At 44.9% G+C, this 14,728-nt stretch overlaps 1 protein-coding gene across 2 annotated transcripts in view; it reads left to right on the forward strand.

Moving 5' to 3' along the window:
• The window catches only part of Rab3il1 (RAB3A interacting protein like 1), a 29,883-nt gene that overhangs the window by 2,677 nt on the left and 12,478 nt on the right, over nt 1-14,728 (forward strand). The gene's annotated exons all lie outside the window — the stretch shown is intronic.

Genomic DNA, 14,728 nt, shown 5'->3' on the forward strand with positions numbered 1-14,728 from the left:
GCTGGCTCCAAGGCCAGGGTGGCATGGCAGAGGGGCATCACAGAGGAGAAACGGTCCTTGCAGGGCAGGCAGGAGACAGCGAAGCAGTCGCAGCATTTCCTCTTTTGTTTCTTTTTATCCATCCGTGCTGTCCAGTGTTGGCTGTGGCACCCATACCCAGGGTGGTCCTTTCTGTCATGCACACCCAAAACTACACCAAACCAACCAGGAAACTAGTGTAGTCCTCACCCCAGCATCACACACTTTATCCTGGAATCACACACCCTAGTTCTAGCCTCCCCCGAAACTCTCACTTCTGACTACGTGAGGGTTTGGGGGGACGTCTAGATACAAGCTGAACAGAAACATCATTGTTTTCTTAATTTCATGTTCAAGTTGTCTGGTCTATGGAAATGCAACTGATTGTTGTAAGCCTACCTTGTAGTCTGAAACTGCTGGATTTATTCGCCAGCTGTCAAGCTCTCACGTGCACAGGCAAGGTTTTCTGTATGCAGGACGGCGCCATCTGTGAGTGTGGTTTTACTTCTTCCTAGCCACTTGTGTCTCTTTTCTTCTGTAATTGTCTGATCTAAACCTTCTGGTGAAATGCAGAAGAGGCATTTCTGATCTGAGGAGAAGACAGTTTAGTCTTTAACCACTAGGTGGAACTAGCTGAGGGTATTCACAGATGCTCTTGGAGGGCCTGAGGTTTCTTTTCACTCTTAGGTTTATTTCTTTGTCTGTTTGAGGCAGGATCTGATCATGTAGTTCAAGCTGGCTTTGAACTCACTATGTAGCCCAGGATGGCCTCGATCTCTCAGAGATCCTCCTGTCTCAGCCTCCCAAGGACTAGAATGACAGGTGTATGCTGCCATGCCCAGTGGTTTTAAAAAAGAATAAAGGCTAATTGTTCTCAAGTTCTTCCAAAAAACGAAGGAGAGTATACTTCCTAATTCACTGTATGGTGCCAGTGTTATCCTGAAAGCAAAGACGTTGCAAAGAAAGAAATTGACAGACCAACACCCCTAATGAACATAGATGCAAATACTCTCAATGAAATAGTGACAAGTCCAACCGGCAACATAGTAAAAGGATTATTGATCATGGTATTTACCAGGTACTACAAGTTGTCCATTTCAATCTTTAAGAATTCATCAATGTCATTATACCATAGTTTTTTTTTTAATTTTTTTTTTTTTTATCGGTACTGGGGATCAAACTCATGACCGCCTGCTTCAAGGCAGGTGCTTATGCTGCTGAGCTAAATCCCCAGCCCTATTATACCATAGTTTTAAAGGGCATATCACCACATGATCACCTTAACTGATACAAAATACAATTTCACAAAATACATTCCCATAATAAACACATACACACACTCTTATAAAACTAAGAAAGGACTGTAATCCCAGCACTTGGGAGGCTGGGGCAGGAGGATTACCATGAGTTAAGGCCAGCATGGGCTATAAAGTAAGCTGAAGACCAGCCTGCCTCAAAAAGACGAAAAAAAGAAAAAAAAAAAAAAAAAACAGTTTGAGAGAATTTTCCAGAGGCGCAATCTGGTCCTGGTCTATTTTTTTTGGTCTATTCTTTATTGGAAGTTCCGACTATTGATTTAGTCTTGTGTGTGGATCTGTTGAGGTTTACTAGGTTTACTATTTCTTTTGAGTCATTTTTGGTAGAGTACATGTGTCTTAAGAATTTTCCCATTTCACCTAGTCATATAGATTATCATATAATTTGTTATCTTTTTGGGGGGATGGGTACCAGGGATCAAGCTCCTGTTTGATTCAAGCAACCTAATAAAGACACCATGGATCAAAGAAGCAATCACAAAAGAAGTTAAATGAGTTGAATTAAACAAAACATATAGTACAGCAACACTTAGTAGATACAGCCGTCTCGTACTTGCCGGGCAGGCCCTGTGCCGCTGAGCTCCCTCCCTGACCCCTTGTTCTCCTATTTTTTTGTTCCTAGCAATTGAACCAGAGGCATTTAACCAGTAAGCTATGCTTTTAACAATTTGTTTTCAGCAAGGAAGGGAGGAGGGAAGGAAAGAAGGGAAAAGTAAAAAAAGAGAAAAAAGGAGGAAGACATGGAGACAAAGCTTTTGTAAACAGAGGGGAGGACATGGGGTTTAAAGTGGGGCAGTGGGGGAAAGAAGCTGAATCAGGCACAGGGACACATGACCGGCCGTAGGCTGGGGTCAGGGCTCAACAGCACACGCGCCTGCCTGGCAAGTTCAAGGTCCTGCGTTCAACTCGGAGTCCCCCAAAACAATTATCTACGGTGAATGTGACCATTATGTATATCTAAAATGTATCGATAAAATCTGAATAAAATTTATTTTCAGAGTCTTGATTTCAGGTGTGTGCCACCATTCCTAGTAGTTTATGATCTTTTTTTTACTTGTGTAGGACTGGTAGTAAATTAATTCCTAACTTTACTCTTTTGAGTTCTCTCTCTCAGTCTTTTTTTTTTTTTTTTTGTCAGTTGGACTAGAAGTTCACCAATTTTCTTCATCTTTTTGAAGAACTGACTTGTTTTCATTGATTCTTTGTGGTTTTTTGCTATTTCATTCATTTATCAATTCCCTTATTCCTTTTGATTTTAGTTTGTTCTAATGTTTTAGTTCTTGGTGTTGGAAATTAGGTTTATTAATTTGAGATTTGTGGTCTTTTTAAATGCAGAGCTTTATAGCTATAAGTTTTCAAGTTCTGCTTTTGCTATATCTCATAAGTGTTGCTGTACTATATGTTTGTTTAATTCATCTCATTTAACTTCTTTTGTGATTGCTTCTTTGATCCATGGTGTCTTTATTAAGTTGCTTGAATCTGACACCCTCCTGCCTCAGCTTCACAGAGTGGTAGAGAGTCACCACCATGCTTGGCCGCAAATACGTGTTACTTAATTTCCACATATTTGTGAATTTCAGTTGTTCTGCTATTCCTTTCTAATTTTATTCTTCTGTGGTCACAAAGCTATGGCCTTTGCCTTCAGTGTCTTCCTCCAGACTGCCGACATTCTGGGTGCAACTTTGGGGGCACGCCTGTGCTCTGCACCCAGTGAGCAGGTGCGGCCTGCTATGTGGCCATAATCTGGCGTCTCCTCTCTTGTGCCCGGTGGCTGATGGCTTCCCGGCTGCAGTCTCTCACCCCGCCTCACAGGCATTATTTTGGAAGCTGTGTTGCTAGGGGACTCTGCAGTCATGACTGGTAGACCTTCCTAGGAGACTCAGTCACTCATCACCGTGGACCGGGGTCTACCTAAAGTCTGCTTCTCCAGCTATCAGTAGACCTAGCCCGTCTCTTTTTCTTGGTTATTGTGGAATATCTTCTCCATCCCTTCTCTCTTAACCCGTCTGAATCATTTTGTCTGGAGGACTCTTACAAGAGCATATGGTTGGGTTGGTTTTTTAAAAAATCAATTTAGGGGATTTAGCTCAGTGGTGTAAGTGCTGGCCTGGCAATGGTGAGGTTGTGAGTTTGATTCCAGATACCAAAAAAAAGAATCTCACTGTAAAAAATCAATTTAATAGCTGGGCCTGGTGGCGCACACCTATTATCCCAGCACTCAGGAGACTGAGGCAGGAGAATTGCTGTGAGTTCAAGGCCAGCCAGAGCTACAAAGTGAGTTCAAGGCCAACTGAACTGCACAGCGAGACCTTGTTGCAAAAAGACCAAAAAACAAAACAAAACAAAAAAATCCAGTGACTAGGGGACGGGGAGATAGAGGCTGCACTTGGGGGCAGGGGACCGCGGGTGAGAGGAGGGGAGGAGAGCGCAGGGGTGAAAAGCAGTAAGCCGGGATGGCAGCGTCCTGCTTCCCACGCACGGAATCACTGCGTCCAGCAACGCGCACTCCTGAAAAAAGTTCCCCTTTCTTTTTAGAAAAGAGAAAGGGAAAAATAAATATAAATCAGCTCTGACCTCAGCCTTTTAATTGGAGAATCAGATTCTTGCCGTTTTTTTTTGAGAAACGCACTTTCTGGCTCTCGTGTTTCGAGGGTCCCCATGCTGATGAGCGCGCAGCGGCCGCTGTGCGCGCGTTTGCTGTCCCTGGATGGGGACCCGGACCCTTCCTTCCGGGCGAGATGGCCTCTCTGCGCTGTTTTCATTTGCATTTATCGGGCAGGATACAGCTCAGCAGCACAAGCACCTGCCAAGCAAGCGCGGGGCTGTGAGTTCGATCCCTGGTACAATAATAACAATAATTAGCATTTATCGCGTGGTCAGTGAGGTTGACCAATTCTTCATGTATTTATTGGCTATTCGTGCTTCTGCTGAGAAGTGTCTGTTTATTTCACTTGCCCATTTCTTGATTGGGTCTTTTATTTATTTGTTTGCTTATTTTTTAAACTTACCTGTATTTGTTTTTTTGTTGTTGTTATGTTTTGTACCGGGGATTGAACTCACGACCTCGCATTTGTCAAGCAGGCACTTATTGCTGCTGAGCTAAACCCCCGACCCCATCTTATCTGTATTTGTTACATCTGAAAGCAAATGTGACCCAGGCTTTCCATTTCCATTCATGACCTCATTCAGAATCATTTTTCAGGCAGCAAAGCGTGTTCTTCCTAGTTTAGGGCGATGATGGCAAAAATGACTGGGTGCTCAAACCCACTTAGGTATTGCAAAGTGCCCACCCTGCAGTTAAACCTGAAGCCGAGGTTTAGTTTAGAGAAATTGCTGGTTACCAGGTGCTTGGTTCCTGGCTCACATATACCATACCTTTGCCATCACTGTTTCAGGGGCCTAATCCTTTTCAGTTCTTTATTCTCATTATGAGTCCTCTGTCCGAGGAACAACTGGCAAACGTATTCCCATTGTATAAGTTGTCTCTTCACTCTGTTGGTTGCTTGCTGTGTGGAGACTTTATAACTTGATACAATCACATATTAATTCTTGGTGCTGTTCCCCCGTACATCTGGTGCTGTTCAGAAAGTTTTTGCATACACTGACTGCATGACCGAAGAGTTTTACCCATTTTATCTTGCATCAGGTGATTTCTGTTTTAACATTTAGTATATATGTTGTTGAAGTGAGCACTGTTTTAACACTTTGTTCTTTGATCCTTTTTTTTTCGTTTAGTACAGGAGACAGATGAGTCTAGATTAACCTTCTGCAGTTTTCCCAACACCATTTATGAAAGAGGCTGTCTTTCCTCCAGTATATGTTTTTGACCCCTTTGTCAAAGATCAAACAGCCAAAAAGCACTTGGGATTGTTTCTGTGTCCCCTGTTCATTTCCACTGATACTCACATCTGTTTTTGTGCCAGTGCCATACTGTTTTTATTACTGTAGCTTTGTAACATAACTTTAAGTCCAGGATTATGATGTCTCTTGTTAACCAGAACTGCTTTTGCAATTCCAGATCTCTTCTGCTCCATATTAATTTCAGTATTGTTTTCTCCAGTTCTGTGAAGAGTGCTGTTGGTATTTTGATTGAGATTACATTAAATCTGTGTTATCAGTTTTGCAAGGATGGCCATTTTGACTATATTGGGTCTGCCTATCCAGGGACAAAGGGGATATATTTCTATTTTCTGATGCTTTTCTAATTTCCTTTTTCAGAGTACTATGCAGTTCTTCATAAAGATCCTCCCTTTCTTAGTTAGGTTATCTCATAAGTACAGTGGTCTTGGTTCACAAACTTAATTTGCTCTATGATTTTGGAAAAAATGCTTGTGTTTGTATTTGTGTGGGAAAGGTGATTGTCACTGAATGCTGAGTTTGTAAACAAAGACAAAATTTTGCCAAATGCATCTATTTGTGAACCAAATTATTTGTACCCAAAGACATTTGTGAACTGGGGCCCAACTGCATTATTTTTTTCTTGGTGCTATTTTTAAAATTTTGTTTTGTTTTCTTGGAGAAGTTTGAGTCAGAGTCTCACTATGTAGTGTAGGCTGGCCTTAAATTCAGTAGGTAGCCAGGTTGGTCTCAGACTTGCAGCAATCCTCCTGCCTCAACCTACCAAGTGCTGAGATTACAGGTCAACACTACCGTGCCTGGCTCTTGTGAATGGTATTATTTCCTCATTTTTTTCTCAGTGAATTCATTATTGATATTCAGAAATTCAATTAGTTTTTGTGTGTTGACTTTGTATCCTGCTGCATGACTGAATTTGATTGTTTTATGAATCTTTTGGTGGAGTTTTTGGGTCTTCTATGTAGAGTATCAATCATATCATCTGCAGATAATGATAATCTGGCTTCTTCCTTTCCTATGCATATCCCTTTTATTTCTTTTTCTTGCCTGAGCACTCTGGCTAATGTTTCAAGTACCACATGGAATAGGAGTGTTGATCATGGTCATCCTTTTCTTGTTCCTGATTTTAGATGGAAAGCTGGTGTTTCCCCCCCAGTTAATGTGATACCAGATGGCTGTCATAAAAGGCTTTTCTCATATTGGGATAAGGTCCTTCTGTACCTATTTTCTGCAGTGTTTTTATCATGAAAACTGTTGGGTTTTGTCAAAGGTTTTTCTGCATCTACTTGAGATGACCATGTGATTTTGGTTCTGGCTTCTGTTTATGTGATGTATTGCATTTATTGATTTGCATATCTCAAGCCATCCCAGCATCCTTGAGGTGAAGACTACTTGGTCACGATGTTTGATCTTTTTGATGATTTGTGGCATTCTTTCTGCTAGTATCTTAGTGAGGACTTTTGTATCTATGTTCTTTAGTGAGACTGGTCTGTAGTTCTCTTTTCTGTTTGGATGCCTGTCTGGTTTGGAATCAGGGTGATAGTAGTCCTCCTTCCCTTTCAGTTTCATTAAAGGGCTTGAGAAATACCGATGTTAGATCTTCCCTGAAGTCTTTGCAGAATTTCTCAGTGAATCTATCTAAACTTGGGTCTCTTACTAGGTAAAATTTTTTTTTTCAATAACTGTTTCAATTTCATTGCTTGTTATTGGATTATTCAGGGTGTTTAAGTCTGCTTGGTTCCATTTTGGTAATTCATAGGTATCTACAAATCTATCCATTTTTTTCTGGATTCTCTTAATTTCTTGAAATGTAGATTCTCAAAGTAATTAATAGTGATCTGGATTTGGGCAGTGTCCATTATTATTGTTTTTTGTTTTTTTTTTTTTTTTTTGTCTTTTTCGTTTTTATTGGTACCAGGGATCGAACTCACGACCGCACACTTCCAAGGAAGGCGCTTATGCCGCTGAGCTAAATCCCCAGCCCCTATTTTGTCTTTTTGAGACAGAGTTTCACTATGTAGTTCAGGCTGGCATTGAGCTCACAGTGATCCTCCTGCTTCAGCTTCCCAAGTGCTGGGATTACAGGCACATGCTACTATGACAACTATTTTGTCTTTTTGTTTTCTAACTGCATTGATCTGAGACTTTTACCTTTCTGTATCTCGATTTTTTCTTTTTCTCCTCCTCCTCATCTTCCTCCTTGTTCTTTTTTGGTTAGATTAACCAAGAGTTTGTTTATTTTGTTTATTCTTTTGAAGAACTAAGTCATTTTACTTATTTATTTATTTATTTGGTCTCAGTTTCATTAATTTCTGCTCTGATCATTCTAATTTCCTTCCTTCTACTGTCTTTGAGTTTGTGTTGCTCTTGTTTCCAAGGACCTTGCCTGTGTCTTTGGGTTACTTATTTAGGTTTACTCTGTTTCTTTTTTGTGTGTGTGGTTTATTTTGTTTCTGTTCTCAGCTGTATGCCTCCTTCACCATGTCCCATAAATTCTAGCATTTTGCATAGACATTATGGTTTAGCTCTAGATTATCTTATTTCTTCTTCCTCTTCTTTTCCTTTTCTCCTTCACTCCCTCTTCTTCTTTTCCTTCTCCTCCTTTTTGTCTTTTTTGTTTGTTTGTTTGGACACAGGGTCTCACTATGTACTCCTGGCTGCCCTTGAACTCACAGCAATCCTCCTGCCTCAGCCTCTCCAATGCTGGGATTCCAGAAATGTGCCACCACACCTGCTTCCTTGACGTCTTACATAAACTGGTGTGTATTTGAGAGTGTATCACTTCTTGTTTCCGTTTGTTTGCATGCTTTCTATTTCCTTTTGTCCTTGATTTGTAGTTTCTTTGCCCTCTGATTTGATAATGCATAAACTATAATTTCAGTACTTCTGTACTCACTCACTCTTGCTTTATCCGCTAGTATGTGGCGTGTTTTGGAGAACTTACCCTATTCTAGGAGAAAAATGTGTGCATTCTGTTGCTGGGTGGAACACTGTACATATCTATTTAGTTCATTTGCTTGAAGGTTCCGTTCACCTCTGATACTGCTTTGTTGATTTTTTTGTCTAGCTGATCTGTTTGTGATCCTGGGGTTTGGGGTCCCCACTGCAGTTGCATTCTTGTTTAGCTGGTCTTTTACACCCCGTGGTCCTTTTGCGGAGCTGGATATGCTGTAGTTGGGTGCATGTATGTTAACGATTGTTTTCTCTTCCTGCTGGGTCATTTCCTTAACCCATGGGTAGTGACTTTCTTTGCCAGTATTGATCCCTTTTGATTGAAGTCTTTTTCGTGTTATAAAATTGCTATACCTGCTCTTTTGGGGGTTTCCTGTTGGATATAATATTGTTTCCCATCCTTTGACTTTTTTTTTTTTTTTTTGTCTTTTTCGTTTTTAACGGTACCAGGGATCGAACTCACGACTGCCTGCTTGCAGGGTAGGTGCTTATGCCGCTGAGCTAAATCCCCAGCCCCCATCCTTTGACTTTTAGTCTCTGAGTTTCTTTTGGGGTTAAATGTGTTTCTTGTAAACCCTATACTGTTTAATTTGGTTTCTCAATCCATTCTGCCAATCTAAGTCTTTTGACTGGGGAAATCAGGCCCTTTCCATTGAGAATTATTACTGATGTTACTGACTTATTCCTTTCCTTGCCTTATTTCACTGTGCTGATTCCCCATCTTTCCCTTGTGTGTAACTGCTCCCCCTACCTGGTGTATTCATCCTATTGGACCCAGCTGGGTGTGGTGATGCATGCCTATAATCCCAGCACTCAGGAGTCTGAGGCAGGGGGATCCTTTCCTTGGGCTAGAAAGTAAGTTCAAGGCCAGCTTGAACATCATAGCAAGACCCTTCTCAGAAACAACCCCTCTACACCATCCTTTTGGATCTTTTGGCCTTGTTTGCATCATTGTCTCTCCCTAAAATATTCTTGAGAATTTTTTGGATTTCTGGTTTGGTGGTCATGAATTTCTTCAGGTGCTCTTTATCATGAAAATATCTTATTTTTCCACCAATTTTGAAAGACAACTTTGCAGGATGTGTCGGCCTGAGTTGGAAACAGTTTTCTTTTAGGGCTTGAAACACTTTACATCTAAACTCTACTAGCGGTTAAGGTTTGTGTTGAAACACAAGTAAATAATTCTTACTTTTGTAAAGGATTCTTTACATTTCTCTAACCACTTTTAGGATTCCACTCTTGGGTTGGACTACTGGGATTTTGACACTAAAGTGTTACTGAGAAGTTGCTTTTGTGATTCTGGCTGTTGGGATTCTATATGCCTCACTTTTAAGTATGTTAAATTCTTTATCCTTTTTGGAAAGTTTTCTGCTATTACTTCAGTTAACAGGCTTTTTTTGCAGTTTGTGATTTTTAAATTTTTGTTTGGTTCTGTTTTTGACACGATCTCACGATGCTGTTCAGGCTGACCTTGAATTCACTTTGTAGCCCGGGTTGTCCTCCAATTCAAAGTGTTCCTCCTGCGTCAGCCTCCAGAGTGCTGGAATTACAGGCATGCGCCACCACACCTAGCTAAATGTTTTGTGACTTTTCACTAATTCCAATTCATCTTAGATTAGTCTTCTTTGGATCATCTAGGAGCTACTGGATCCATTTTCCGTGATCTCTGGTTTCTGAGCTATCTCTTGGTAACCTGTCACCCACGTGGCCCTCCCTTCTATTCGGACACTCTGTCCTCGCTGCTCTTGTTCCTGAACTTTTGAGAGAATTTTCCATTGCAGCATTTCTGTGCTGAGCCTCCCCGGACTCTTCTGTTTGCCTTCCTTTACTTATCTCTGCCGGTCTTTACTCCTGTCTGCCACACCCTTGCTGATCATTTTGTTAATTTATGTCTGTTTACTGCTGTCTCCTGGGACCTCACCGAGTCTGGGGGATCAAACCCCGGGTGTCGCATGCTGGGCCAGTGCTGTACCCTGAGCTGCCTGCCCTGCCTGGTGTGGCCGCGCTCACGCCTTGTGGAGGTCCTAGGGGCCAGGGCATCCCGTGCAGGGGACATGGGAGGACCCAGAGAGTTAGAGGATGAAGACCGCACAGCCCAACCCTGAAGGCCGTAGTTTTCTCCTGTGGGAAAGCAGGGTCTTTGTAGATGTAAGGAAAGATTCTGAGATGAAGAGACTTAAGTTCTTATCATTAATTTGATGTTTGTTTTGAGACAGGGTCTCACCTATAGCTCAGGCTGGCTTTGAACTCAAGTGATCCTCCTGCCTCAGCCTCCCAAGGGCTGCATGGACAAGCGTGTACCACCACGCCCAGCTACTCTTTATTAAAACAAAGACATATTGTGAAATTTCTCCCCAGAGGCTCCAGAACAGGCCGCCCCTGAAGAGAAAGGCACACATCTGTTATATCCCATCTTTAAAAGATGTGGGGTTCTTTAAGACCATGCACAGCTGCGTGGGGACCTCAGAATCGGCAGTGGTGGCAGCCAGCTGGCGTCCAGCATCCTGCCCATGTGCATCTATGGCCCCCCCTGCCCACAGCAGCCCCACTGCCCATGGCAAGTCCTCTCCTAGAGTGGCTCTCATCTCCACTCCACATCTCCACACAGCAGCCCGGCCATGGGGAACTGACAGTGAGGAGAAGGCCCGGAGCCCCCAACCTACACAGGGGTCCCTGATCCCCTCGGGCTGGCTGGGTCTCCAGGCTGGACACCATGCCCCTCCTCGCCTACCTCTGCCCAGGCTCACGCTACCCCATGCCTGGGCTGTGGGTCCCCTGGTCCTGGCCCCAGGGCTGCTCGGTGTGTCATCCCCGCCCCCTGTCTTCTGACCTCTTTCAGGAACCCTTTCTGGGGAGGTTCAGAGCCCCAGCTGGTCCTCCGAGTTCCTAGTCTTTCTTTCATTGTGTTTTTCTTTTTGTATATTTTTGGCTCTTTCCTAAGCTGTGTCTTCCAGGCTTTGGAGCTTCTCGTGCCTGCTGTATTTTTATTTTTTTTATTATTTATTTGGAGAAAGGGTCTTGCTGGGAAGCTCAGATGGCCTTGGCCTCCAAAGCACTGGGATCCTACCTCTTTCCTGCCCTGAGCCAGGCCATGTAGCTTTGTGGAAAGGCAACAGGCTCACTCTAGTTTGGGCGGCCTAGACTCACTGTTAGGCCCAGGTTGTTTTCTTGAATTTGGAACAGTCCTGCCTCAGCCTCCAGTGTGCTGCCACCCCCCAGGTCTGTTTCCTGCCAGTCGCTTTCCTCTGAGTGGAGCCCCCCTGCCATCCACTGCTGACCCTTAGTGCCTGTGTGGCAGTGGCAGCTCCCGCATGCGTCTCTGGGCCTCAGACCCAAGGTTCTATGGCTGGCAGTGCTGCTGGCCGGGCTCCCAGGGGAGGTGGCAGGGAAACTCAGCTGTGCGTGAGGTGGGGGCCAGGTCTCTGTAGGGCCCACCCCTTCTCCCAGAGCCCTCATCGGCCCCTGCCTGCATGCAGCCTGGGGCCCAGAAGAGTTTCCCCGCTTACAGTGGACACAGGGCATCTTCCACACAGCTGGTGAGAGTAATGGGCACAGCTGTATGGAGATGCCTTAAAACACTAAAACTAGAAATGCCATTTGACCCAGCTATTTCCCTCCTGGGTATCTCCCTTTGAGAGTTAAAGACATCATGCTACAGTGATCCATGTTCAGCTGTGTCCACAGCAGCAGTAGCTATATCTGGAAGCAGCCTCTATGCTCATCAACAGATGAAAAAGGAAATGTATGCATATGCACAATGGAGTACTATGCTGTCATCAAACGGATAAATGAATCATTTGTAAGAAAATAGATAAATTTGGAGGTCATAATGTTAAGTGAAACAAATCAGACACAGAAGCTCAAATATTACACTGTCCTCTATTATATAAGAAGCCCAAATTATAAATTAAGAGAAAAATAAAAAATAGAAGCCATCTGTGGTGGCCGATGCCTGTAATCAAAGCATTCAAGAGGCTGAGGCAGAAGAATGGTTGCAAATTCATGGCCAGCTTGTGCTACAAAATGAGCTCAAGTCCAGCTTGAACTGCATAGTGAGACCCATCTCAAAAAATAAACAAGGAAATAAACAAAAAGCCATTCTCGAGTGGAAAGGAACTGAGAGATGGAGGGAGAAAGAGAGAACAGAGAGGGGATGAAAAAAGACCTGAGATGTGTTACATACATGAACCCAGCACTCCTGGAGACCGAGGCAGGAGGATCGCCATGAGTTTGAGGCCAGCCCAGGCTACACAGCAAGAGCCTGGCTCGGAAAACAAAAAGACAAAATAATTAAAACAGAAACCCTGTCCAACCCAGCTCCCCGGTCCAGTCACTGGTACAGCGGATCCCTTTCTCTCACCCCTTATTTTGCTGGTAACTTCAGTCCCCGTTCTACAGGCCCAGGTTTAGATGTGTCAGGTATCTCCTGTTTTGCTTTCTTGTGTTTGTTTTTTTGAAATGGTCTCACTCTGTGGTTCAGGCTGGCCTTGAACTCAAGGCAGTGCTCCTGCCTCAGCTTCCTGAGTGCTGGAAAGAGAGGCAGATGTCTTTTTTTAACCTCAATGTTAGAAGTCTGGTTGAGCAGCATTAAACATATTCACAGGGTCTGAGCAGCCCTCGTGCACTTTTCTCTTCCAAATTGAGACCTTATGCCCCCCAACAGTCCCTACCCGAAGTTGCTATGCTGTCTCAGGGACTGTGCCAGGAATGGCGGTGCATATCTTTAACCCTAGCACCCAGGGAAGCCAAGGCAGGAGGACTGCATGTCTAAGCCCAGCCTGGGCAATTTAGACCCTGTCTCAAAATTTACAATGGGCCGGGGGTGGTGGTCAGCGCAGCCTCTGACTGCAAAACCTCACCCCGCCCCCCGCCCTGCACCCACAGCTCATGGCTCTGTCTCTGTGCTGGCTCTGGTGGGCTCTGGGCGCTGCTCTCTGGTAAGGACCTTGTCCTGCCCCTCTGCACACGGCTACGGCTGGTCTCAGCCTTGATGCTCCTGCTGCCAGACCTCCACTCCCACCAGCTCTGGCCGGATCCTGGGGTGCTGCGGCCTCTACAGGGATTTGGGGCACCCACAGGTTCTGCTCCTGGCTGGGCCAGCATGCTTCTTACTTCTGCTGGGAGTGGGGAGCAGTGTTCAGAGACCTCAGGACAGAGAGGCCTCCAAGAACCACACCCGCCCGTCCCACACCACCCTTTCTAGGAGGTTTCTTTCCTTTCCTTTTCCTCCTTCCCCCTCTTCTGTCAGGGCTGCCCCAGGGGCATCGGCTCTGGTTAGGCTCAGAGTAGCAGTGGTTGGGGGCTGTGTCAGTGCATGCAGGGCTGAGGTGTCCTTGGCTGGGGTGGGAAGTCCTCTCCACCCCAGGCCTGTCCTACAGAGCGGAAACTCTCCAGTCCTCCCACAACCCTGCGAGCTATAGATGTCTCGTTGTGGCCCGTCCCAATGGGGTAGATCTGGCTGTCCCACTCCAGGACCCCTCTCTGGAAATGCCAGGTTGGGCTCCTGGGTTGAACCAGTCCTATAGGGCTGTCTTTATACCCCCTCAAACTCTGAACCCCTTGAAAGCAGAGACCTGCCTTCCTTGGAGGTGTGTGCTGTTTTGAAACAGTCTCACTGTTTGATTCACTGTGTAGCCCAGGCCTTGAACTTGTGATGATTTGCCTACCTCAGCCTCCCGAATACCTGGCCTCACCAAGTACTTGATGAATGAACCCCTCGCTTGGCTCCCATGTTGTTCTAGTGATTTCTGTGACTTCTTCATACGTGACAGTATCATTACTTTGCCCTTGGCGGAGAACACTTCCTCTAAGCTGTCTTTTTTCAGAGATGGGCAGGACCCTGGAGTTTCTGTGAACAGATCCATTGATTCTTCAGTGGGCCTCTTCTGTCTTGCTGCAGTCAGGGTTTGCCAGGGAATAGGTTTAATACAGAACACATAATTTCTAGGATTATTTTATAATATTTACCCAAAGAGTCAAATGCAGAAAAGTACAGGAGATCTCTTCATACACGACCCAAAGAATACAGCTGAGGGTCTGGATCCCATGGCAGTGTCCTGCACAAGTCCAGCCGAGGGATTTAGAGCCCACAGCAATATCTCATGCAAGTCCGTGCCAAGCATCTGCACTGGGAAGGCCCAAAGGTTGGGGGAGGCTAGAAAGTCTGAGTGAGTGGGATGAAGGATCTATGAGGGATCTGCACTGCAGCCAGGAAGCGATGCTCAAGGCAAGGACCAGAGCTCCCTGAAGAGACCACAGCCACCCTCAGCGACAGCCAGGACCTGAGCTCCTCCAATGATGAGAACAACTGAGCTCACAGCAGGAAGCCAGTGTGACAGCTCCTCCAGGGAACTGGCAGCACTGTCTTCCTCTCCAGCTCTGCTTTTTGTGCCATGGGCAGCAGAGTGCCCACACACCCAGCACACACTCACCCAGCTCCAGTGGTGTCACAAGGTGACCATTTGCTGACCCACCCCAGTCTTCCACACTTGAGCACCTTTCCTCCCCACACTGGCCACTCAGTGAGTAAATGTTGGCTGTGGTTTTCTGCTCTGTGCTGTCAGCAGCGAGCCGATCACCTGGCTCTC

The sequence above is a fragment of the Cavia porcellus genome, unplaced genomic scaffold (assembly GCF_034190915.1).
Source record: "Cavia porcellus strain 051 isolate PalLab524CR breed Dunkin Hartley unplaced genomic scaffold, mCavPor4.1 scaffold_17, whole genome shotgun sequence".
NCBI lineage: Eukaryota > Metazoa > Chordata > Mammalia > Rodentia > Caviidae > Cavia > Cavia porcellus.